Below are 26,409 nucleotides of genomic sequence, written 5' to 3' on the forward strand. Positions count from 1 at the left end.
AAAATCCTTTCTTTTTTATTTCATTAGTATTCACTGTGTTATTTTATTTTTTTTTTTAATTTAGTTTTGTTGTAAGTATTTTTTCTGTCTCCAGATAAATAAATCATTGAGCTCTCAATGAGCATTTTGAGGCAACAATAAACTCCTATATTTCCTACCTTAGTACTAACAGTTGTAATGAATATTTGTAATATTCAGTCCTGGAAGGTTTAGAACCAAAATCCCTAGAGGTCAACAGGACTTGGGCTTCCTAATTCTGAAGCTGAGAATTCCAAAAGCTGAGAAACAAAACTGAAGAGGTGCAAATGCTTTAGTGTTTATATGTTACTTTTGGTTCTATTTTTTAAGTGTTTGAACTGTTGATCACTAAAAGGCTCTCTCATTTATAAATTATCACCTGAATCAATGTGGATCACTTAATGGCTTTCTGATTACCTGATGTTGAATACAGCAGCTGCATATTAATTAAACTTGACGTAAATGCATTTCTAACATAACATATGTGTGAGGGGGTAAGGAAAATAAATTTACTCCATAAATAAGAAATCCCAAAGGATCACAGCTTTTGTATGTATCAGTCATGGTTTAAGAATTTTGGCATATAACTCTTGTTTGCCTGTAGATAACTTTATCTACCCCCTGCATACGTTTTTTTTTCATTATTCTGCATTAACATCTTGCAACCTGGAATCTGATGCTGCTGTCTGAAATAGTTATATGATTCCCATGACTGTAATCTTTAAGCATCTCATGTTTTTCAAGCATTTTTTTTTCTTAAATACTGTTTTGATTGGGGAAATAATACTGTGCAGTTTTAGCATGTCCGTGTATGTGACAGGTCTTTATTCTGTCTAACAGCTCTTAAACGGACAGTGTATCAGCAGAAAATAAATTCTCCTCCTTCTTTTTCTGGATGCATATTCTCACCAGTTTACACAGTCAGGCTCACAGATTAGCACCTCAGTGGCCCAAAACCTGTTTATCAAATGGGAGCAAAACAAGATTGTTCCAGACTTTCTTACGGTCTAGTGACTATGAAAAGCTCTGAAAAGGAGACCATAGAATTAACACCCCCTTTTCTCAAAGCTCTCTTGTTCCTTCGTTATTGTAAAAACAGTTATGAAGTTACCTCCACTGTGTGTTTCCACTGAAAGTCTTTATGTACCAAAACTAAGATATGGGAGTCTGTATTGTGAAGCCTTCAGCCAAGTAAAAAAAAAACTCATCTCAAAGAGTAGTGAATATCCCTACAAAAGTTGTCCATAGGATCTGAAAGGAAAGAATATACACTTAGTGTTTCTGAAAAAAATCTACAGTGTTACTGCTTCTCTGTTGGCAGGATAGGGACCAATTTGCAGTGTTGCAAGTCATCCAGCAAAACCCCATTATCTAAATATTATAGTAGTCAACTCAGAGAAACAGAGAAAGCTACTTAATCTTCCTTCAGTGAACAACACAGTGCAAGTAATTTTCCTGTGCCTAACTTCCAGTGCTTCATGGTATTACCTACAAAGACCCAAAAACCCACACAGAAACAAGGACCTACATAGCAATATAATGCCAAAAGTATGTCATAAACCTTATTTCCTTTTAGAGCTTATGTGCTTTATTCAAAATTTCATGCATTAACTTTCTGAGTACAGTAATCAGTGGGGAAGGTTCACCATCAGAGGGACAGAACTAGATTTCCCATCTCTTTGGACAGTGGTTTACTTAGTAGAAACAAAAACATTCATTAGGACAGATAGAAAAGTATGATTCTGTTGATTTAAAGTTAGTATACCAACTGGGAGGGCAAAATCTGTATTCTAGTTTTCTATACAGGGGAAGATTACATATTTTGCATTACACAAAGTTGACAGAGTACAGAACCATTGAAGTTCCCTTGAAGACCCTGAAGTTCAGTTCAGGAGCCTGGTCATTAAGCTATAAACCAGTATGAACATGATCATTTTCTTTAACTTTCATCCTCTTCAGTCAGGAAATTTAGCATGTGCTTAATTTTAAGTTCACAAATGTTATTCATTCTAATAGTGACTTCTGTTGTGCTAGAAATTTCATATGTGATCAAGAATTTTTATGAAATATAGCCTCCAGGCTGATTTTTTTAACAAACATTATTGAAAAAGTTTGCACCTCTAATTTCTAATGAGGTCAGTTGGTTCACTTTCCTGCCAGTGTTGCATTTGTCCCTTGAGATTATTTTCTAGTGTCATTTAAATTTCTCATACATATCTAAGTAGCTTCAGTAAAACTACTGATACACTATGAAGTCATAAAGGTCATAGGAAAGAAAGGCCCAAATAACTGTTTACTAAAACAGAATGGTTCATTGACACGTGTCTCTTCTGACAATTAGTATTTGGGTGTTGTTATAACTTTTTCTGCTTTCTTGCTTCTCTAGGCCATCTGATGGTAGATGTCTTGCTACTGAAGTGTACAACTATCTCATGTCCAAGATTCTAACATACCTCCAAGACAAGTTCCTCCATTATACCCTTAGAGTTTCTTACAGATTATTAACCACTAAACTAAAAAAAATAAATAACTTTTTTTTTTTTTGTAATAAGTTATATTCTTTTAAATAGGAATGAATTAAGAGAGAAACTATGCTTGAAAATCAAGTCAAATAGTCCCATGATTTCTATTGACTTTACAAAAATATGCATAATTGTCATAGAATGATTTTGTAATTCTGACCTGAGTATGTAATATAGCCTGTATGTTTTAGTATACATGGTACAATTACATAGTTTTAGAGAAGAGAACAATGACTGACATTTACACTTTTATCTTAGGAATAATTAGAAAAAAAATAGTCACTTTCTGTAAGCTCTGCAAAGGTAATGGAAAGGAGCTAGGACACAGACAATTTTGGTTTAATTATCTATTTTTAAGTGTTTGCTATTTTAATAACCTCTTAAAAAGAGCAGCAATATGGTGGCCTTCTAGGTGGTGTCTCATTAATCATGTAGATGATAGTATTCACATCTGTGTATCCACATGCTTATATAAAAGCAAAGACCACATCATAATTCAGCAGACGTAATTGCAGATAAATTATTATAAACCTTGGCTCTGTATTTACTGTATTATAATATATTTTATCCAACACATGCATAGAGAAGGAATAAGAGGATATAGTTTATTCTTTTGAACTTGATTTTTAACCAGAAAGAAAGGTGACCTAGTGCAGCGCAGAGCTGTAAATTTTATTTCAGAGTTACATTCAACTTGGAGATCAAAATTTACAAGTTCTTCCACTGTAAGGCTTTCCGTCTCTAGGCAGGAGCTACTTGTTAGCTTGCACAAGTTTTAGGCAACAGCTGTAGCAAATTGTGTCTGACTGATGCAGAATCTGTACATTTAAATTTTATGATTATTTATACTGATTAACAAGCTGCATAGCCAAATTACTAACATAAAAGTTCGGTTTTATGTTTTGGCTATTATTTCTTCCTAATTATTATAATTTCCTCGAGGTACTATAATTAGAAGTTTTGGATAAATGTATTGGGTTTATATGACAAGTTTTGGTAGCCGGGGGGCTGCAGTGGTGGCCGAAGTGAGCAGAGTCCAGCAGCTGCCCCACGTTAGATCAGTACCAGCTTCAGGCGGCTACAAAGGGACCCACCACAGGCTACAACCAAGCCAGTGAGCAATGCTGTTTGGGCCTCTGGGAGAGCAACAGCAGCTGGGAGAGAAGAGTGAGAAGCAGCCCTACAGAGCCCCAAGGTCAGTGCAGAAGGAGGGGTAGAAGGTGCTCCGGCAGCCAGAAGTTCCCCTGTGGCCTGTGGAGAGGCCCCTCATGGAGCAAGCTGTCCCCCCCGCAGCCCACGGGTCCCACATGGAGCAGATCTCCATGCTGCACCCCATGGAGGAGCCCCTGGTGGAACAGGTGGATGTGGCCTGGAGGAGGCTGCAGCCCATGGAGAGCCCCTGCAGGAGCAGAGGGCCTGGGGGGTGCTGCTGCCTGTGTGGCACCCGTGCTGGAGCAGTTTGCTCCTGGCGGATGGACCCCGTGGTGCGGAGCCATGTGGGAGCAGTTCTTGAAGAGCTGCTGCCTGTGGGCAGCCCCCGCAGGCTTAGTTCAGGAGGGACCCCGCGTGGAGCAGGGTAGAGTGACTGTGAAGCAGCAGCGGAGACAAAGCGTCAGGGAGTGACCAGTCCCCGTTCCCCTGCACTGCTTGCAGGGTGGTGGCAGAAGAGGATGGATGGGGGGAAGGTGTTTTTAGTTTGCTTTTAGTTTCTCACTTCTCTATTCTGTTGGTAATAGGCAATAAATTATATTAATCTCTTTAGACTGAGTCCATTTTGCCCATAGTGGTAATTGGTGAGGGAACTCCCTGTCCTTATTGCAAACCTTTAACCCTTTTTCATTCTATTTTCTCCTCGTCTTCCTTTGACGAGGGGGGGTGAGAGAGACATTGTGATCAGTTGCCCATTAGAGTGAAATTAGTACACTAATGCTTTCAAAAAGAGTCTCAGCTCAATCTGAATTTAGTAATATTTATGAAAGGAATATTTATAAAAGGTAAGTAAACAGCGCTGGGTGTGTGGGGAGTCTATGCTCCACCAACATGCACACACGAACATCAAACATTCTGAATATACAGAACATTGCTTTACATACTAAACCCGAGTACATTTCTAGAAGTATAAAAATAATAAAGGTTTTCTGAGCATTGATTTGCTTTCTTGGCTTTGTTATATATGGAGTGGTAATTCGTGTTGAGAAGACAGTTGATGTTAATAAAGAAGGGAGAGATTTGGGAATGTGGCCATGGGGGTCAGAAAGCCCCGTGGTTCATGGTAACATGAACTTAAAGGATTGTTTGTTACCTTTTCTGATTGTATATATGTATAGGCATACTTGGGTTTAGTATGTAAAAGCAATGTTCTGTATGTTTAGAAGGTTCAATGTTCGTGTGTGCATGCTGATGGAGTGTAGACTCCCCGCACACCCAGCGCTGTTTACTTGCCTTTTATACCTTTTATAAATATTCCTTTTATGAATATTACTAAATTCAAATTGAGTTGAGACTTCATTTATAACAGTTTTATATTTTGTCTGTGTATGTGTATGGTGGACAGAGAGAGATGAGAGAGGGATGCAGGAACTTAGCAGAGCAGAAAAAAAGGCAAAACATGAATATATTTATTTATTTTAATACAGGAACATATACGTGTTCTCAATGCTATGTTAGCAAATAAACTGACTGTTTTGCAATATTTGTGAAAAATATTTTAGCTTTAAATTTCACTAGATGGTTGTGATTTGAAAATACTTGCACCACTAATGTTTGACATCATTTTTATTCTGATTGCTATTTAAAATAAGAATGATTAAAGTGTACCTATGTAGTGAAATAAGGTATTCAGAGCAAATTGTAGAGTAACTAACCAATGAGCAAAACTCTAAGGGGTAGAAAGAACAGCTTGAAATTTTGGAACTTTGTCTTTTGTCTTGTTAATTTCTGCTGATAACTCCTATTCTAGTTGGATTCCTAGATCTAGTGTCTGTTTTCTTTAATGTTTCAGTATACAGCAAGGGGTAAATTGCAATGCTTTTTATGCCTTTTTTTTTTTCTTTTTTTTGGGGGGGGGGGGGGAATACCCCTTTTGAACCTGACTTGTTTGTATGCTACCATCAGTATTTTGGCCTGGTAAGTAGATGATGCAGATGAAATGTCCTCCTTTAAAAAGCTGCATTTTCATCTAAACTTTTGCCAAAAGGGAGACCTTCAGCAGGGTCTTTTACAGCACTAACTCAGTGCTCAATCACAGCTTAGAATAAATTTTTATTCTTGTTTACTGTTATTCCCTGAAAACTTGTTGATGTATCTTACACAAAAAGAATGTTCCAACCAACTGAACTGAACATGTTTTCACTAATGATACAGAAGAATATAAATGGCAGTAATTGTCATAAAGAAGAAAGGCTGATTCAGCTATATCTTTGGGAAAAAAGAAAACACAGCTTTTGATTAAGCAACTGACCTTAATTTACAAATGTATTACTAGTTTTTTTTTGTTTATTTTTATTTTTTTTTTTTTACTGGAATCATTATATTATGAGTAGATAGAGAATCACTGAGCTTTCTTTTTATATCAAGTATATGCTAGATACTGCTTATTCATTTACATTGAAAAAAACAGGTGCAATTATCATTTCAGAACATATAATAATGTTGCCCCACTTTATAATGACAGTCGAATGAAAAATATAATTGCTTAAAAAGTGCAAGAGAATCATTTTTGGTTTACTTTTTTTTATTTAAAGAAACTGTACTTTGACAACTTTTAGGTGGGGATTAACCTCATCTTGCATATAAGATAGTAAACTGCAATTTACACTCTTAAGTTGATTCATAAAGTTCTTCATGTCAAGGGTCCTGACTACCTGTTCCACTGTTCTCCATGCAGGGCAATAGAGAATGGATTTATCCAGCTATTCTGGTCATCACAAATAGTCCTGCCTTTGCTGAATGGTGGGGCTGTGCTGAGTGATGGCTTCGTTGTGGCTCTCTAAAATCATGGACTACTACCTGTAACAGGTATATATTGCACAGAGCCAATCTGTAAGGTAAAGTTCAAGATTGATAACTTGAGAGTTTACTGCTTCAGTAAGAACCAAGCTTTTGCTTGTCTTAATTCAAGCTTTCTTTTGTGGGGATGCATCCCAGAGCACTTTCTAGTGCAATAGTGCACATAAAAGATATATATATACAGGACATTATAAACACAAAAGATATATATACCACCCTGCTTGTAGTTGGGTTGTCCAGAAGTGCCTTTGAACCTATATTACTCTATGACCTATGACATGTTATTCCAAGCAGTTTTATACATTTTGAGTAGAGTTAGAAACATATACATGGTTTCCCTGTGTTGGCTAACGTATGTCATCAGCCTAGATTTTCAAGAAGCTCTCCAATGGTCTGTACAAGCTTTGCTTGTTTTTATCTGTATTTTGAATGCATAAGCACATCAATCCCAGTTATTTTAGTTATTGACACATTTTGCAAGTTTAAATCATTCTGAGCTATATCCTTTCTGTTTTCATGTGAGTTACACTCAACACAGGTCAGTCTCTGTATATAATTTTCATTGTTACTTGCCTTCATATTTTATTTTGATATTATTATCCATTTATTGATTCCACATGTGTTCAAGTGAGTTTAAGACAACAAAAAAGATACTTTTTTGAGTTTGTATTAATTTATTAATACTATTAAAGTGTTAGTAAAATTTATTTTTTCTTGCTTGCGCTGCTAAGGCATTTTTCAACATTTTTGACATTTTCTTATCCACTGTATAAGTAGGATTTTTTTCACTTTATTTTATTCCTTTGTATTCTGCAGAATCTTTGACAAAGATGACTAAACATGCATAGCATACGTTTCCTCTGGCCTTCTGCAACATCACAGTGGTGGAGTGGATTTGAAATGATCTATAGTTACACATCGCTGTGTGACAGACTTTGTCTATTTTTCTTATGGCCACATTGCTGAGAACTGAGATCACCAAAGGCAAGTTCCAGTCTCTCACTTGACCTGTGAAGTAAGGCTATATGCTGATTTATACCAGCTGCTTTTACTTGTGATGGCCAAACACAGAAACAGATGAGATAGTATCAGCTAGATGCCTCAAGTTCCCAATACAGCTGGGGAGGAATCAATTTTCTTATCCTGAAAAAAACTTCGCAGAGTTGCAAGAATTCTTCTGTTGTGCTTAGAGATGAAGACAAAGCCTTTGGAAATGTGACTTAAAACACACAGGGGAATTTCTTCCCCAGTGTAGATAATATTTACTCTGAAAGAATTGCAAAATGTAGACCGGGATCTGGATCTCTAGCAATGAAGGATCCTTTGTGTATACACTACTTTGTGTATGGCTTTCTAACCTTTAGCTGAAAAAAATATCTTTTTTTTTTTTTTAATGGAATCTAGTATGTTCTCTCAAGAAAACCTTTTGTTTAAATGTTATAATATTTTCTGATTTAAAAAACAACAACAAGAAACAGTTATAATACTATGAAGTGCAAAAATATCCATGATAATGATTCATAGATTCATACCTGTGAAATTATTTAAGTATGCATATGCACAGCAGACCTACCCAAGGTGTGTATCAGGAGACAGGAAGATAATCTTTCAATCAACAACAAAGAGATTTTAAGTAGTTTATTTTCTCCTCTGGGTAAACAGGGAAGACATCCCAGAGTAAATGCAAATGCTGAGCATAAATATCAGAAATTCATCAAAGAAAGAAGGTCTGGGTAATGCCTGATAGCAAAATCTCTAGAGACAAGAAATTCTCTGATTTTCTGCGCTATTTGCCACCTAAGCAAAAAAACACCAATTTTATCACACAAAAATATGTATTTTTCATCATATTAAATACCTGTATATTTGGGGCCTTTTTTAGGGCAGAGTTAAACAATTGTGCTTTCTTAAGCTTAAAGCTTAAGCTTTCTCATTAAATATGTAAATAAATGGCTTTCTTTAAGTAAGGAAATCAGATCAATGCTCACACTTAGGTTGTATACAAGCATTTGTTAAGGTAACGGAATATCTTACATGACAGCATGAATACCTTATATCAGTATTTACATGCATATTAAAAACCTACAGCCTGGTTATCTTATCTAATCAAGGCAACTGAAAAAAAAAATCTACAACAAAACCAAAAATACCCTACTCTCACACCCTACTTTTTTCCTTAACCAGTGTTAGGACTTTGAATTTTCAATGTTTATTGGCCAGGATTGTAACACATTGTGAAGTTTGAAATAATTGAAATCAGCAGATAAAGAAAAGACTGTAGAATGCCCAGAATTTTTTCATTTATTTTTCTTTAGAGTATGTTTAAAGATTATGCACTTTTCTCTGTTTCCACTTCTAAAAAGTTTATCAGTGTTTCTTTTTTAACTGTTTACATATCTCCCTTTCTACCTCCTTTTGTTTTCAGCTTTTGTAAATGCTATGGCAAAGTCACTTCCTGTGCCAGTATCCTTGACCAAGTCCTACTTCTTAGGCTCACTTGTCCTTCTTTTCCTCTGCATGAGCTGCAAGTTCCCAATCAACCTTTCAGATTGGCATTTGCCTCATTTTTCTCATTTCTTCTAATTCCTTCTCATTTCTGCCTTTGCTAATTAACATAATTTATTTTCTATTGCAGGTCCTCCTGTTCATGCAGTTCATAACTGCACGTACCTACTCCTTCAGTGCAGGTCCATGTATACCCACCTCAGTGCTCTTCAACAATTCTTCTCAGAAGTCCATATTCCAGCACTCCTCACAGGATAGCTGGGAGAAAGAAAAGAAGGAAGAGTACAGGACAAGTAGCATTCATTATGTGCTGTCATTTTTAATAAACAGTTACCTGACTCTTTTTTAACCTTTTGCAATACTTAGTGAATTTCAAATGATGGAGAGAAATAAATATAACATCACAGAGAAATGGAGTAATTCCTGTAAATACTAATAAAAAACCTGTGTAGTTTACAAAATGGTTACTAGACTTCATACTGGGTTGGACTATGAGTTCAATGACTTGCTCATATTTCTATATTCCTGTTCAAATCAAAAAGTCTTCTAGATACTTATTTCATGTTCTGTAACATCTCTGTAAAGACAATAAAGCCCTTAGCACTCTGTGGTATTTGAGACAGATTGGCATATGCTCTATTCATTTTCAAACGTGAAGCTGTGCTTAAGAGATTGTGCTTGAGCTTTGTTTTGTTTTAGAATCTAGCTTTTTTTTACTGCAGAGGCACAAGCAAAATAAATACACAGGTCAGACTTGTTAGATGAGGAAGACAAAAGAGACATTCAAGGGATGCATTTTGTGAAATGGGTATTGATTTGGTAATAACCTGTTTTAATTGCATGGTAGAAGGAAAAGGAACACAATTATTGTTCTGTTGGCAAAGAAATGCCTTTTTGTGTTTGGAAACAATTCTTAACACAGAAAAAAATAATCTTATGAGCATCTCTTCAAGGGATTTAAATGCAAATTAACCATGATAAATTCTACATGTGTTTCATGCCATGCAACAATACCTACTAAGAGAAAAAAGAAAAATAAAAGATACTAAAAAGAGCTGTTTCAGCCTTCAAAAACTAGCTAATCAGGTATCACAGCAGTGGAGATTAATCAAAGTTTCTTTAATTGCTTGTTAACTGGACTTTGTGTTGTGAAATGCATTGTATTACTCAGTTGTAGTAAGCTGACTGAGAAAAAAAAAGACCACTGTGGTTTAACAGGATACAGATTTATTTATTTATTTATTTATTTAATGAGACTGAAATGCAATGTAAAAAGACATCTGTGGGCTGTGGTTTCAATAGGAGGCAACTTACCTCACTTCTTTCTTTTCTTTTCTCTTGTTATCCTGAAAGTTCACACCAGCAGGGTTGCCATGTGGGTACAGAACAAGATAATTGGTCTAAAATAAGGTGGTTCAGTGCTTCTTAAAAGCTGCTCTGCAGCCAAAGACACCATACTGACAGCAAACATTAGCAGAGCTAAACAGAGATTACAGCTCTGTGAATTATAATTGGCTGACTCAATTTTGGCACAAGTGCTAGAAAACTAAGCAGGGCTATTTTCTGCAGCACTTCTTCAGATATGATACTGTGTCTTTTAGACATTACTGGCTATTTTGGGGTTTGGTTTTCTTGGAGAGATCTGGATCATTGTCTTTGTCCTTCCTCTATTACCTGATGTTGCTCACTAAGAAACTGGAAAGACGTAAAGTCGAATTCACAGGTGAAGTGTGGTCCAATAACTCATAAATGCACCTTGCTGAATTTTGGCCTTGCCTGTAATACCTGTAGGAACAGCAAGGTATCACAGGTTGTTTTGTGGTATAATTTATTTCCTGAATTTCTATTTAATTGTAAACAAAAAGTTTAATTTATAATCAAAGCACACCGCCATTAATTCTCTATAATTCATGCAAAATTAACTTCTGCTATGACAGTTGCTTTGAAAGCTTCCTTGCAATGATTGTTCAAGTTGCATGTGTGGGAGTAATAAAGAAATGTTATTATGCTTTAATTACTTAATATAAGAAAAGCAGCAAAAACAGTTAGTCAATTGCATATATTTTGCATCTCTTAACATTATTTTTACCATAGAACTGCACATAAAAGGGGTGGAAAAGAACACATAGGTCACACAGCAATGATATGTGTCACTTAGGTATCACTTCCTTGGAGAGCATCTATTTCCTTCCTATCTAAGTACCATAACCTGTTAACTTTTTTTAAATGTTTCTCACTCTAAGATCATTTCAAGGGCAACATCTATATCACTGTCACTGTTAGATTAACCAATTTCCTAATTGCATTTTTAAAAATCCATTTTATACTAAAAGTGAATGCCAATTGTTTTTCTTCTTCTCAGATTACCAAATTGTTGAATTTATCCATGTTACACTCTTGCAGGTCAGGCATGTACTAGAGCATATTTATGATTAAAAGGCATAAAATCTTACCTGTACCAACATTTCCCATTGGTTAGATAAGGGACCTGATTACAGGATATGAATTTTACTGAGGAATAGGAAACTGAATTCATTGCAAGCTTGTAAGTTACTAAACTTACAAGCTTCAATCTCCTTACGACTATGAAATGTGAAGAATTTATACTAACTATGAATGTAACAGGCACGTCAAAAAGACATTCAAATAATATTGGAGAATCCATGTGGTTATGAAAGAACCTTAAACGGAAGAAAAGATGCTGGCTAGGGCATTTAATAGGGTTATGCTGAAGAAGCAGACGAGAAACAGATCATCTGATTTTTTGAGGCTATAGCTGCTTAAATGAAGGAAGTCAAAAATCTAGTTAGTAAATATTTACTGTTACTTTTTTTTTTTTTTTCTTGTATGAAATTTTTAAAAGCAGGCACTAACTTTCTAGAATCAGAAGGACTGTGTATAGATGGCTGGATCTGGTTAGTAGCTGTCTCCTCTCAATTACTAAGGAAGGCACCTGAAATTTATAACGCTTTATATTTCCCAGGATGAATATGGAAATATCTTTAGCCTCCTACTGAAAGAATGAAATAGAGGAACGACGACTCCCACAGTAAGAACTGAGTCTGCTATGGACTCATACACAGCTTCCTGGCTATACTAAATCCAAACTAAAATTGAAGAGTTAAGGAAAATAGGTAGCCCATAGAAATAGTGTCTTTGCCAGTATATTTTTAATTCATAGTTTTCTATTTATATTCTACATTCTATTTATACTAATTCTCACCCCAGTCAAATAACTGTCAGAACTAGACAAAAAGTAAATAGCATATGTCTCAAACACCCCTAAGAAGCTGCTTTCAGAATTCTCATGCAGAATTTATTCTCTCTTTTATTTTATTATTTATTTATTTTTTAATGTGCTTTTTAAGTAATCAAACTGAGCAGGTCATGAGCAAGTGGTGTGAAAGATACATGGAAATAATATTTCCACAAAGCTAATATTTAAAAGCTAGGTTGTTGCTATTTCAAGCTTTTGATCTGAGTGATCAAGACCATGTGTTTGCTCTAACTCTTTCAGCCATTACTGGATATCACTAAAAGATTAATTCTATGAAACAGTCAAAGTTACTTCCCATTTCCCTTCAGTAATGTTTTAGGCATTCTTCAACCCCACAAAAAAATCTTCCTTTCCCCAGATGAATTCTATGAACCTTACTTTTAAAAATAATTGAATCCTACTACTATTGTAAGTGATCATCCTTACTTTTCACTTTTCCTTAATCAAATGTCTTGAAGAGCTGAACTGCTGCTAGCAGATAACACAATGGTTACTGACTTCTTGTTCAATTTCTTCTTTCTCATGTCTCAGTATTTTTAGTTTTACATGTGTATCTTCACTTTTACTTTCACATAAAATAGTATTAATGTTGTACAACCACATATTAGCTGGGGAAACTAATTCTCTTTTCTGTTGTGGATTAATGTAATAAATACTCAAAGCTCGAATTGTTGTTAGTTAAAGTCTTATTTATGTGGCATAATAAAGTTTGCATAACAAAATTATAAGTTTTGTAAATATAGCAATGCTTTGACTGAGTGCTTTAAACATATATATTTTTTCCAAAAATAAGACAAAGTCCACTAGCTGATCCAATACACTTTTTAATTAAACAGCACCTTTTCATTCAAATGACAAATGAAAATCCAAATGGTATTTCAGAAGGTAAATGGATTTCAGCATCAAATGTTTCATTTACTGGGGTTCAGAATAAAATATGAAAATTTAAAAAATGCTTATATAATTAATTTTGGAAGGAAATGATTTTACTTAAAGTATACTTTAATCTAAACTTCTTGAATATTATCTAATGAGACTATGATCATTTTTAAGTGAAGATATCATAACATTCTCTAGTGTTTAAGTTTTAGAAAATCATAATTTTAAGGTGGAAAAGTCTTCCATTGGGGAATCTATCCATAACCATCTGCAAAATATTTTATCATGTGTGAGAAAATTTGTTTGTTACTTGAAGACAACCTCCCCTACTTTCTCATCCCCAAGCAATTCCAAGAAAAATGCAGGGGAGAAAATGTTTGAATGTTTTTGCTTTATTGTTTTTCTCTTAACTTTGTTTTTATTGCTGATTCTTTTGATTATTTTTTATTTTGAACTTTTTTTTTGTAATTACTGAAACTACTCTCACAACTCAGGCTGGAGATTTCAGAAGTTCTAGGAGAAAGACAAATGTACTGGCTGAGAAATGAAGCCAGAGAACTAATTTGTTTCAAAGAAGCAGTTCAAATCCTAATGTTACAACACAGTTTAAAGTGAGAAAAACAAAAACAAAAACAAACAAACAAACAAAACAAAACAAAACAAAAAAAACAACCACCACACCATCAATACCAACACCACCAACAGCAAAACAACAGATTTTAGAACTCAGAGGAGATATACCTAAGCAGAGTGCTGTAATGCACTGTGTGGAAGCAAAAATAACAGGTATACAATGAATGGCAGTAAATTTTAATTTTCAGCATTGTGGTCACTATGGAGGTATAGTGCTGAAGTTACATATATACAATTTTCTCCCTTCTCTGCTCTGAACAAAGATCATTCTTTACTGTTAGATTTCAAAGTATCTTTTGACTTGAACAATTTCTGAAAATCAGTTGGAACTGCTTCTTTTTCACTACAAATTCCCCTCCCCTTGCTTTCCAGAGCTGTAGACTCCTTTTCAGCTGTAAAACAAGCAGTTAGGAAGTCTAGCATTTCCAATTATAAGGTCTCTGATCAGTAGATTCTCTCAACAGAGTACTGAAGATAAGCTTCCCAGCCACATCATTCAGCAGCCACACTATAGAGACTTGGCAGTCTTCTGCTCTTGCCAGAGAGGCTTGGTACACATTCTGGCTGCTGGTTTATTACTTTCACAATGGCTCCATGTGTGTTTATTATTATTTCCTGAATTACTGGCGTCATAAGAAGAGATGTAGAAACTTGTCGAGGACAAAGAAGCAGTGATAAGCTGTCAGTTTTTAGGGCATTGTGATCGTAATAGTCATGAATACGTTGTGCTCAGCTTTAAATTTGCTTTAAAAGGCTCATGGTCAGATAACATCAGCAAAGTCCAAAAGACGAGTGTGTTTGACAGAGGTATTCCACTTTGCACTGGTGTGGCCTCACCTCAAGTGCTGTGCAAGGTTTTGAACGCCACAATGTAAAAAAGATAAAACTATTCGAGAGTGTCCAAAGGAGGGTACAAAGATGGTGAAGGGTCTAGAGAGCAAGATGTATGAGGAGCAGCTGAAGTACTTGATTTGTGCAGCCTGGAGAAGAGCAGGTTGAGAGGAGGCATCATGGTGGCCTGCAGCGGAGGAGCAGGCACTGAGCTCTGCTCTTTGCAACAGCAACAGGACCCATCGAGCTCAGATGGAGGAGGTTCAGGATGGATATAAGAACAAGGTTCTTTGCTGAGAGGGTGGTCAGACACTGGAACAGTCTCCCCAGGGTTATAGCACTGAGCCTAAGCATTTGGACAATGCTCTGAGACACATGGTCTGATTTTTGGGTGATTCTGTGCGGAGCCAAGAGTTTGATTCAATGATCCTTGTAGATCTCTTCCAATATTCTATGCCTCTATAATTCTGTTATTCTCCCGTGTAAACATGTATGTCACAAAGCTGAGATCTGTTGGCTACTCTGAGTGAGTTTTTTTAAGTACTAGAAGGACAACAGAGCTATTCTTGAGTATCGCAGCTAAGGATAAATACTTCTCATAATTTTATGTTTTTCACAGGTTATACAGCTTGAACAAACATTGTCTGATTTAGCTGTACTATTCAATAAGAACTTAACAAAGCTTTCTGTACTTTGATTACATGTCTGAGGAAGAATTGCAGTCACCACTGTTACAATTCTAGTATTGTCTGCACTTAGGTACATAGCTTGGCATCTTTTTCTCTCAGTTTTCTGTGAAATGATTCAGAGATCAACTATTACATCAACCATCATATTATTTCTTTGTGCTCTGTCATGATATTTGACATAGAGCACCCATAGATCCCCATGGATGTTTTCTATCACATACTCACTTTCCAAGCAACCTGTCAAGAATTCTGCCATATTGTCTGGAGTACTTTATATCTTCTTAATTACAAAATACTTAGATTTAATTTCTGCAGCAAGGCTTCATAACTTTTTGAAATAATGCAAATTGTGACATGGTTCTTCCACCAGAATTCATAATGAGCTGATAGAAAAAAAAAGCAAATCACATATTTTTCACTATATATTAAAGCCAAGTCATAACCTAATCTAAATAGCCTTTCAAATTTATTCTTAGTTATCACCACAGTTCTTTTGTAATTAAAATGATGTTATAGTTGACATTCTCATTGCCTTACGGTTCTGTTTTTCTCCAAATATTGCATCAAACTTCTACAGACAATAGGAGAATGTTAAAAAAATAGAAAAGAAAAAAAGACCTTCTGAAAGCACTTTATAAAAATAACCTCCTCGACTGTTAAACCACCATTACCAAGTGTTCTGTCATTAAGAAATTGTCTAAATCCCTGCTTCTCTCCTTCTGAATAAGAGCTGTAAGCACTTGTAAGTCTGCTAGAAAAGCAAGATGTGGGTGGTTTGGTGGGCTGTGTATGTGGGAGTTACTTATCCAGTAGTTTTCTGGTTTTTAGAACATTATTTTCAGGTTAAAAAGTTCACCCACTATATGTTAAACAACTTTAAGTATAGACTTCACATTTTCTCAAACTGTCTTGCTTTTACCAGAGAAGCTTTAAAACTACAAAAGTTTCAAATAACATTTTTCCTTTTTCCAACATTCCTGCAGCATAGGAGATGAATTTACTTTCTACCCCACAAGTTCTCTCACATTTTAAATGTACCAACCTGTCACACTGATGTATTCTTTCTGAAGCTTAACTTCTTCCATTTCTTTCTGTATTTCATATGCTTCCTCAGTCTTAAATAGGAAAATACTGAATTGTTTTCTTCTGAAAACTCTTCTTCAGGTATTCCTGCTGTTCAATTGATGAATTATAGATACTTTATAGATTTTTTTCAGCATCACTGTGGACTGTGATCTTGTTTCATTTCACATGCTAAATGGTTTAGATATCTATTATTTTATTTACTAAGTATTCTCAGTTGGTCATATTCATTATTTGGGTTGTCAATCTCAAAGGACAGTGTAGGCATAGCAGAAAACAGTTTACAATTCACTGAATGCTGATCTCACCCTCAGAGCTAGTTTAGTGGTAGTGAAAAACAAATGTATTTTGTTTATATACAAGTAATGGAGAGGTATATATTACAATGAACACAGTTTTATCTTTTTGTTTATCCACCCTCAGTATTACACTTAGATTCAGTATAGTTGCCATGTTTTAGATGAAAAATATAAAAGGTTTCAAGTACCTAGAAAACTAAAAATCTCCTAGCACTTTAATAGAACGGTATTATTTATCCTTGTTTAATGTACAGATCCATTTACTCATCTGAATAGGTTTGTCAAATTTTGACTCATTTTTTGTTATGATTTACTGCTGTTTAGCATATTGCTGTGCTTTGAATATTGTCAACTTTGAAAGACATATCATAATTTCAAAAGAAATTAAATAATTCTGAAGTTTTTTGTTTTGATTTTATTTGCAAACCATACATTTAAAATAGCAAGTGTTTAGGCAGTCTTTTTTTAGTCTTAGGTATGACCTTTGTATTATTATTCTTTACTATATGGTGTCACCTTTTCATGAAAGAGTATATTTTATTTACACAAGGCCTTTTGCATCTTTCACTAAAACTTTTTTCATTTAAGAAAAAAATCTGAAAGTCTTCTTGCATATAAGTCTCCTTTTCAAAAGGATCTTCATTATCAAAATCACTTGGAAAATCTATTATACATTGTCATGAAGAATAACCTTGTACAATAATTTTCAGAATTACACCAAGGTAAGCCATGTGTATCAATAGTTTGTAAATTAAAAAGGTTACCTGTTAATAACACTTGCCTAAGGTTGTAAAATTTTGCATATGTTAACAAACCTCTGTTGTGAATAGCTGTCTAATAATGATGGTCTTTGCAGTCACTGACATTTGTTGAGACTTGTTCTACAATGTTTGCTAGGTATGCATTATATTAGAATTTGCATGATTCTTTAATATTGCTATGCATATTTTTTAGGTGAGATACATTTAACAGATAGAATATATTGGCAACTACAATGACTTGAAATTGCTTGCTCTTATTTATAAAAATGTTTATGACAACATTTTGATAGGGATGCAGAAAATCTATGCAATAATCATAATTTGATGTATGTATGAACATCATTTGTCTCTATTTTATCTGAAAACATTTTATATGGATTGTATTTCTGGTCTTTTATTTCATTTCAACAGAATTCTGTCACTGATGTCTAAGACTTTGTCCATCAGTTATATAAAGAAGTTCAGAGACCATGTACAAAAGAGACTGAGACCTAGAGCTATGTTCTCTGTCACGCAAATATTATACGAAGCTGTCCAGTCTGACTCTTTCAGGTAACAGTAATCTCATGGATCTCAATTGACACAACATACTAATAGCTTTTTGAGATGATCACTGTGACAGTTTTCCTAGTCTTAGTATGAATATTGTGAAGCAACCTCTGGCCTTTATTGTGATCCTTCTGCCTCTTGCGACTTTTAATGATTAGACTAGACATTATTGTTATGAGAGTTTTGGCATAAATTTGGGATACCCCATGACTGATTTATCTTCAAATGTATTTTAAACAGACTATATATGAGCTGCCTTTGTAAGCCAACAGTTTCACATTCAATATATGTTTTGTCTATTATATTTTCACTTTCACAAGATAATGACACATTCTTTTTCTTTTGCAAATATGTTTAGAGAAACTATTGAATACATGGTCATTTAAACTGATTTATTAAGGTCATTCACTCAACACGTTATGTATTTTTGATTCTATGCAGAATCATTTCTTAAAAAGACATTTGTAATAGTTTACCTGTAGCTCTTGCAAATTGAGGTTATTATAAGAAAGCCAGAGAATTTGTCTTTATACTCAGTAAAAAATGCTTATTCAGTAATAAAAGGTAGTTTAACCAACAATGTTAGGTTATATTTATACATTTTAAGAACTGTACTAGTGCACTTTAGATTCACAAGTTTGAAAATCAAAAGGAAGCATTCTATTGCTTCTTATTTGCAAATTGGATCTGCACTTCAGAAATACTTTTGCCTTTGAGTTTATCATCACTACAATAATTTCACAAGCAAATTTTCTCCCCTTGCTGAAGAGTTCTTGGTCAATACAGATTGAAGATTATTTGACACGACAGCTAAAAAAAATGGGAGCTTTTTTACTTATCCACTATTCTAGATTGATGCTGTGAATCTGAGAGAAGTCTTAGTAATAATACTGAGCTTGACAGCTATGATGGGCAGAAGAGAATGAAGTGATATGTAAAAATGTTTAAAAAGTGGCTTTTAAAATTGACATGATACATTACTTTTGTTTTCAGCTGCTGTCACCAGTAGTCATGTAATGAGCTGGATGAAGTAAATGAAAAGTCTCCCACTGACTTTGTTTGCTTTGAGTAAGATCTTTGTACCTTCTGGTGAAATTCTCCCCTAGAATGGTGCAAAATGCATCTTGATAGTCAAGATTCACCATAAAATGGTTATCTCTTGGGAAAGTGATAATTTTTTTTCTAGCATACAGATCCTGATCCCTAAAAAGCAGACAGCAGGTCCTACTAGGGCAATGCATGCAACTAGATTTTGAAGTTTTCTATAAGAAGAAAAGCACTGGTGAAGGACAACTGAATGCTTCCCAACAAAGAGGGACCTGCAACTATCATTGAGTCTTTTGTGAAGACTGGTGAGCAAGGCCTCTTCTTTTAAAAAGACACACATAGGAATAGTATATCTTTTGTATGGTTAAAGTACAGGGGTCTGCCAAGCAACGTAGACAAGTGGAATACTTGCCCTATAGCCTGTGAGTTGTATTTATTTATTTATTTTTGTGTAACCAAAATTAAGTTTGAAAGGTGACAGAAAGTTGAGAAATGGCAGCATTTGGTCCTTATGCATATCACAGAGTTTCATTGCCTTGAAACTAGAAATAAGAAGCAAGATCTTGCTACCTCTACGTAATTTCCTTAATCATGAAGTCCAAGAATTATGTTCCTTTTATCTCTCACTTGTCCTATGGCTTTTGTTCCCATAGCTGCAGTATTATGTTCATTTCCCAAGGGAGACAGAAAGGATAATACACAGAATTATGAATTCTCCTTTCCCTTACATGCAAAAGCCTTTGTTTTATTTATTTATTTATTTATTTTTATTTTTTGACTTTTATCAACTGCTATTAAATAACTGTACAATGGAAAAGGTAAATGACCACTATCAGAACTCTAGAGAGATATTCTAGTTTCAGGGTAATCTCATTTCTCCCAGTAACTCATTCAAGATGTTTCTGTTTCCTATTCTGAACATGCTGACCTGCAGCCTCTTTCTCTGGACAGTAACAACAATTGCTGGGAATATTAAAACCTTTTCAACCCCAGTTAGTACTCACCACAGGCTGTGCTTGTTGTGGTCATTCCTCCTGTGCTCTAGTTTACAGCTCTCTATATTCTGATTGGTTTGAGAAAGCCAGTTTTCAGATACATCTGTAAGGAAGAGATAAGAGTAACTTGCAATGGTTGATAACAGGAAGATAACCATCTGGCCTTGGTAGCAAATTATAAATTTTCTTTTTATTTATTTTTTTAAATTTATTTATTTATTTAAAATCAATTATAGTGAAACTATGCTTGCATATCTGACATTATTGAAAAAGATTGAAAGGAGACCATGATTAGGTGAAAAAATCCATCTTAATATTAGTTAGTAGCTAGGAATAGTAGATTGGCTTCATAAGTGGGGTATGTATTCTGGCAACCCTGAAGTTATATGAGACACCAGAGAAGCAATTATATTTTCAAGGGGAAATCATGCTTAGCCAATTTGATATCCTTCTGTGATGGAATGACTAGACAAGTTCAGGAAGTGCGGGCTAGATGAGTGGACAGTGAGCTGTACTGATAATTGGCTGGATGGCAGAGCTCAGAGGGTTGTGCTCAGTGATGGTCTAGTTGGAGGCCTGTAGCTAGCGGTGTCCCCCAGGGGTCAGTACTGGGTCCAGTCTTGTTCAACTTGCTCACTGATGACCTGGGCAATGGAACACAGCACACCCTCAGCAAGTTTGCTGATGACACAAAGCTCTGGAGGAGTGGCTGATACCCCAGAGGGCTGTGCAGAGGGACCTGGACAGGCTGGAGGGTTTTGCCAAGAGGAATTCATGAAGTTCAATAAAGGCAGGTGCAGTGTCCTGCACCTAGAAAGAAATAACCCCAAGGAAATATTACTGATTGTGTGTGTGTGTATGTGTCTCGCTGGTGAGCAGCTCTGCAGAGAGGGAGGGACCTGGGAGTCCTGGTGGACAGCAGGCTGAGCCAGCAATGTGACCTTGTGGCCAAGAAGGCTAACAGTATCCTGGGCTGCATTTGGAAGAGCGTTCCCAACAGGTCAAGGGAGGTGATCCTCCCCCTCTAATCAGCCCTGGTGAGGCCTCCCCTGGAGTACTGTACCCAGTTCTGGGCTGCCCAGTACAAGAGGGACATAGAGCTACTGGAGCAAGTTCAGAGGAGGGCTACTAAGATGATTAGAGGACTAGAGCACCTGTCGTATGAGGACAGGCTGAGAGAACTGGGACTGGTTAGCCTGGAAAAGAGAAGAGTGAGGGGAGACCTCATTAATGTATATAAATAACTGAAGGGAAGTTGTCAAGAGGAGGGAGCCAGTCTCTTTCCAGTTGTGTCCAGGTGGGCACAAGTGGCAATGGGCACAGGAGGTTCCAGCTGAAAATGAGAAGGCACTTCTTTACTGTGAGGGTGACAGAGCACTGGCACCGGTTGCCCAGAGAGGTTTGAGAGTCGTCTTCACTGAAGATATTCAAAACCCACATGGATGCTATCCTGTTCAATGTGCTCAAGGTGATCCTGCTTGGCAGAAGGGTTGACTTGATGATCTTCAGAGGTCCCTTCCAACCTCAACCATTCTGTGATTCTGTGAATCATTAATGTTACAGCAAAGAAGTTGTGCTGAGGATACACACTTGGAGTCAGTTACAGCATGAGTTAATTCAATGACAATGTTCCTATTCCCATGCCTATCGGACCATTCTTCTTTTGCTACCCCTCTTAACAGGGATGATGATCATGACAAGCACCCACAGAGATTCCTGACATGGTGTCTATTGTACAGGCCTTTGGATCTTCTCATCTGGAGGTCTCTAAATGATCTCACAAGGTCCTTTCCAACCTTGTCCATTCTGTGATTCTGTAATTTAAAGACTTAAGTTAGTAATAAATCAAAACAAAATTCACTATTTTTTTAATAAGATACAATGCATTAATAATGTCAAATTCAATTTACTTACTGTGGACTAGTTTGTGATTTATTTTTATGTTTTAATTTTTAGAGGCAAGTAATGACATGAGTTTCACTTATTTTTTGGAAAATTAACTTCAGTTTGCAAACACAATGGAATATTCTTTATGTAAGCCTCCCCTGTGCTGAAACTGTCAAATAATTCAGATGGGCTGCTCATGAGTTTAGTTTTAAGTAGAGTCCAATTTTTAGTTACCCCATGGTCTGTATAGTTAAGCTGGATCAGAATTTATTAAAAACCTCCCAAAGAGGTATGAACAAGCAGTTCACATTCAGGGAGTAATCAGCAAGACTCGCTCACCCTTTAATAGTCCTATATGGCCAGTACGAAAGTCTAATGGCGAGTGGAGGCTAACAGTGGACTATCGAGGCCTGAATGAAGTCACGCCACCACTGAGTGCTGCAGTGCTGGACATGCTAGAACTTCAGTACGAACTAGAGTCAAAGGCAGCCAAGTGGTACGCCACAATTGATATTGCTAATGCATTTTTCTCCATCCCTTTGGCAGCAGCATGCAGGCCGCAGTTTGCTTTCACTTGGAGGGGCATCCAATACACCTGGAATCGGCTGCCCCAGGGGTGGAAACACAGCCCTACCATTTGCCATGGACTGATCCAGTCTGCACTGGAGCAAGGGGGAGCTCCTGAGCACATTCAGTACATTGACGACATCCTCGTGTGGGGCAACACAGCGGAAGAAGTTTTTGAGAAAGGGAAGAAAATAATCCAAATTCTCCTGAAAGCTGGTTTTGCCATTAAAAAGAGCAAGGTCAAGGGGCCCACACAGGAAATCCAGTTCTCGGGGGTAAAATGGCAGGATGGACGTCGCCATATTCCAATGGATGTGATCAATAAAATAACAGCAATGTCTCCGCCAAATAGCAAAAAGGAAACGCAAGCTTTCCTAGGCCTCATGGGATTCTGAAGAATGTATGTGCCAGGCTATAGTCAGCTTGTGAGTCCACTATATCGAGTGACTCGAAAGAGAAACTATTTTGAGTGGGGCCCTGAGCAACAACAGGCATTTGAACAAATCAAACAAGAAATAGCTCGTGCAGTAGCCCTTGGGCCTGTCTGTACTGGACCAGCTGTGCAAAATATACTGTACACTGCAGCTGGGGAGCATGGGCTCACCTGGAGCCTTTGGCAGAAAACCCCAGAAGAAACTCGAGGTCGACCTCTGGGCTTCTGGAGTCGGGGCTATCAAGGATCAGAAGCCAATTACACCCCAACTGAAAAAGAAATACTCACAGCATATGAGGGTGTTCGAGCTGCTTCAGAAGTTGTGGGTACAGAGGCACAGCTCCTCTTGGCACCGCGGCTACCTGTGTTACATTGGATGTTCAAAGAGAAAATTCCCACTACACACCATGCAACTGATGCTACATGGAGTAAGTGGATAGCGTTAATTACACAGCGGGCTCGAATGGGAAAACCCAATCACCCAGGAATCCTGGAAGAGATTATGGACTGGCCGGAAGGCAGAGATTTCGGAGTGCCAACAGAAGAGGTAACCCGTGCTGAAGAGGCACCACCATACAATGAGTTGCCAGAAGACAGAAAGCAGTATGCGTTGTTTACTGACGGATCCTGCCGTGTGATAGGGAGCCATCGGAAGTGGAAAGCTGCTGTGTGGAATCCCATACGACGAGTTGTGGAAGCCATGGAAGGGGAAGGTGAGTTGAGTCAGTATGCAGAAGTAAAAGCCATACAACTAGCCCTAGATATCGCCGAAAGAGAAAATTGGCCAGTATTGTATCTTTATACTGACTCATGGATGGTGGCAAATGCTCTGTGGGGGTGGCTGCAGCAATGGAAAGAGAGCAACTGGCAGCGCAGAGGTAAACCTATCTGGGCTGCTACCCTGTGGCAAGATATTGCTGCCCGGGTAGAAAACCTGGATGTTAAAGTATGTCATGTAGATGCCCACATGCCCAAGAGTCGCACTACTGAAGAACATCAGAACAACAAAGAAGTGGATCGAGCTTCAAAAACTGAAGTGGCTCAGGTGGACCTAGACTGGGAACGTAAGGGTGAGCTGTTTGTAGCTCGATGGGCCCATGAAACATCAGGACATCTGGGGAGGGATGCCACTTACAGATGGGCTCGTGATCGAGGGGTGGACTTGACCATTGAGGCCATCACACAGGTTACCCATGAGTGTGAGACCTGTGCTGCAATCAAGAAAGCCATGAAGGTAAAATCTCCCTGGAACAGGGGGAGATGGCTAGGGTTTCAATATGGTGAGGCCTGGCAAATTGACTATATCGGACCACTCCCAAAAACTCGCCAAGGCAAACGGTACATACTCACCATGGTAGAAGCAACTACTGGGTGGCTGGAAACATACCCTGTAAACCATGCCACGGCCCGAAACACTATCTTGGGCCTGGAAAGACAAGTATTGTGGCGTCATGGTACACCAGAGAGAATTGAGTCTGACAATGGGAGTCATTTCCGAAACAATCTTGTTACCTCCTGGGCAAAGAGGCATGGTATTGAGTGGGTGTACCACATCCCTTATCACCCACAAGCCTCTGGGAAGGTTGAGAGGTACAATGGACTGTTAAAGACTATGTTACGAGCATTAGGTGCTGGGACGTGGAAACAATGGGACACAAATCTACCAGAAGCCACTTGGCTAGTTAACAATAGGGGGTCTGACAGCTGTGCTGGTCCTGCCGAAACAAAACCCCTACACACTGTGAAAGGAGCTAAATTTCCCATAGTGCATATAGGAAGGTGGATGGGGAAGGCAGTGTGGGTTGCTCCTGCCTCGGGAAAAGGCAAACCCACTCGTGGGATTGTCTTCGCCCAAGGACCAGGGTATACCTGGTGGGTCATGCAAAAGAATGGGGATATCAAGTGTTTGCCTCAAGGAGATTTGACATTGAGAGAAAACTAATCTATAATCTAAGTTATATGTTGTAGGAAGATGCTGTAGGATCAATGACAGGTCAACTTTGCAAGGAGCCGGGCAGTGCAACAAGGACTTGAGCTAAGCTGGTGCTGGTGTCCAGACATCCAACTCCGCCTGCCTTGAGTGGCCACTTTGGCAGATGAAGACCTAATCATCAACAGTTCTTATGAACATTTTCCAAGAAAGACCTATGGAATGAAAAGATACACCTGCCTATTAATCCTGTCCTGTTAAATCCTTGTCCTGTTAAAGGACAAGGGATAATGATGAGAATGCTTGTATGCTAAAGTATGGGGATCTGAGTGTGACACAAATGTTATGGAATAAGGGGTGGAGGTTGTACTGGGTCTGGCTGGAATGTTAACTTTCCCGGCAGCAGCCCATACAGTGGCGTACTCTGTACTTGTAGCTGGAACAGCAGTGTTATCACACCAGTGTTGTGTCTACTGCTGAGCAGCAGTGGCACAGCACTGGGCCTTTCTCTAACCCTCCTAGGGGGTGGGCAAAAAGTGAGGAGAGAAACATCACTAGGGCAGCTGACCTAAACCAATCAAAGGGATATTCCATACCATGTGGTGTCACACTCAGCAATAAAAGGTGGAAACAGGAAGAAGAGGGGAGGGGTGGGCTCTCGTTGAGAAGACGTCGGTCCTCTTCTCGAACACTGGCTGCGTGCGTTGAGGCCTTGCTTCAAGGATGTGGTCAATCATCGCTCATTTGTGGGAAGTAGAGAGTAATTTCTTTCCTCTGCACTTCCATATAGCTTTCATTTATTTTGTTTGTTTGTTTTCCTCCCTTCTTTTTATTTTTCCCTTTTTCCCCTCCCTTTTTCCCCTTTCCCTTTTATTTCCCCTTAGTTAAATTGTTTAGTTCATGGTAGTCTTTATTTAATTATTATAATTATTTCCCTTTAATTAAATTATCCTTATCTCAACCTGTGAGTTGTTCTTTGCTTTACTTCTCCCCCTCCTCATCTAAAGGAGGGGGAGTGAGAGAGCGGTTGTGGGGTTTAGCTGCCCAGCACGGTAAAACCACCACAGCAGCACACATAATAGACAATATTAATGCAAAAGGCAATCTAAAAAAAATAATTGCATTTTATGATTAAAAATAGAGACAGTTGTACTGTTTTAGTGCCTGATGCACTCAGTGATTGCTGAGATTTTAAATACAAATAGCTTTTCCCTCAAAGAGTAAACAAAATGGAAATGACATAGATTATTTCTGTTTTGAACCCAAACTTACGCAGACGAGTAAAGTACATGGAAGTAGTCTTCCATATTTCATTTCTTTGTGTAAACTATGAGATTATGCTTCCTCTTAATCTGTCAGAATTTCTCTCCTACTATTACCCTTAACATGGCCTCTAAGGTTCTATAAAGCACATGCTGAAATATATTTTAATCATTAGAACATAATATGGTACAGAGGAGGCCATTTTGATTAGCTGTGGATAATCCTTCTTTATT

Source organism: Netta rufina (assembly GCF_964035555.1).
Source record: "Netta rufina genome assembly, chromosome: 1".
Lineage (NCBI taxonomy): Eukaryota > Metazoa > Chordata > Aves > Anseriformes > Anatidae > Netta > Netta rufina.